Source organism: Mastomys coucha, unplaced genomic scaffold (genome assembly GCF_008632895.1).
Source record: "Mastomys coucha isolate ucsf_1 unplaced genomic scaffold, UCSF_Mcou_1 pScaffold18, whole genome shotgun sequence".
Classification (NCBI taxonomy): Eukaryota; Metazoa; Chordata; class Mammalia; order Rodentia; family Muridae; genus Mastomys; species Mastomys coucha.
This window is the reverse complement of record NW_022196900.1, coordinates 92,323,641-92,324,943: the sequence shown is the minus strand read 5'-3', so window position 1 is coordinate 92,324,943 and position 1,303 is coordinate 92,323,641. Positions and strand designations below refer to the sequence as shown.

Here is a 1,303-nt window from a genome sequence, read left to right as displayed (position 1 = left end):
GCTTAGAGTACATACACACACACACACACACACACACACACACACACACACACTCCACATGCTTGGGCTGGAAGAGATGGCATGCTTGGGCTGGAAGAGATGGCTTAGAGATTAACAGCACTGGCCCTCCTTGCAGGGAACTGGAATTTGGTTCCCAGAACCCAAATAGCAGCTCACAACTGTCTTTAATTCCAGCATCCAGTGCTCTTCTGGATTCTTCAGTATTCTTCTGGCCTCTGCAAACACCAGGCACACACGTGGTGCATAGACACACATGAAAGCAAAGCACTTATACACACAAAAATAAATGTAAATACATGGTTTAAAACTATTTTTATCCATCCATCCATCCATCCATCCATCTATCTATCTATCTGGTTTTCTGAGACAAAGCTTCTCTGGGTAGCTCTGGCTGTCCAGGAACTCACTCTGCAGACCTGGCTAGGCTTGAACTCAGAATCTGCCTGCCTCTGCCTCCTTTAGTCCTAAGATTAAACACATATGCAACCACACCTGCCCTTACTAACTATGTAAACCTAATGCTTGCTTATACATCTTTTCAAGAAAAAGGGTTCATGTTTTATTTTTTATTTTTATTTTGTTTTATTTTATTATGATCATTGCTAGTATTTTTAGCTTTAAATTTTACTTATTTATTACTTATTATTACTATGTGTACACGTTACATATGTGTGAGCAGAGATGCTCAGGAGCCGCCGCACACCTGTGTGTTTGGGGGATTGAAGTCAGGTCATTAGGCTTGTGTGCCAAGCCCTTTTTCCCACAGAGCCATGTCTTTTCTGAGACAGGATTATATCTAGTCCAGGCTATTCTGGAACTCAAAATGTGTTCAAAGCTATCCTTGAACTTCTCATCCTCCTGTTTTTACTACTACTACTACTATGACGACAACGATGACGACGACGACTATTACTACTACTACTATTAGTAGTATTATTATAGTTTTTATGGAAGAAGAAACCAAATAGAAGCCATTCCAGTTTGAACAGGGGTCAAATAAAGTTTAAGTCCCCCAAACCTCCCTGGGTGACTGACATCCTAGTTGTCAAGTTGAGGCAAGTTACCCTGTCACAGTTGAATAACCAACCAATGGGAGCAGGATAAGTGTGCCACACAGGCGTGTTCCTAAGGAAACCCCCTATCTCTAAATCCTGATTGGTGGGGTAACTTGGCACAGATGATTGTTCATTTCAGGCTTAAAAACTCGGTAGTAGCTCTTGCCTCTCTCCTGCCTCTCTCTCCTGCCTCTCTCTCCTGCCTCTCTCTCCTGCCTCTCTCTCCT

At 42.5% G+C, this 1,303-nt stretch overlaps 1 protein-coding gene across 3 annotated transcripts in view; it reads right to left on the bottom strand.

Moving 5' to 3' along the window:
• The window catches only part of Cnr2 (cannabinoid receptor 2), a 32,249-nt gene that overhangs the window by 8,035 nt on the left and 22,911 nt on the right, over nucleotides 1-1,303 (bottom strand). The gene's annotated exons all lie outside the window — the stretch shown is intronic.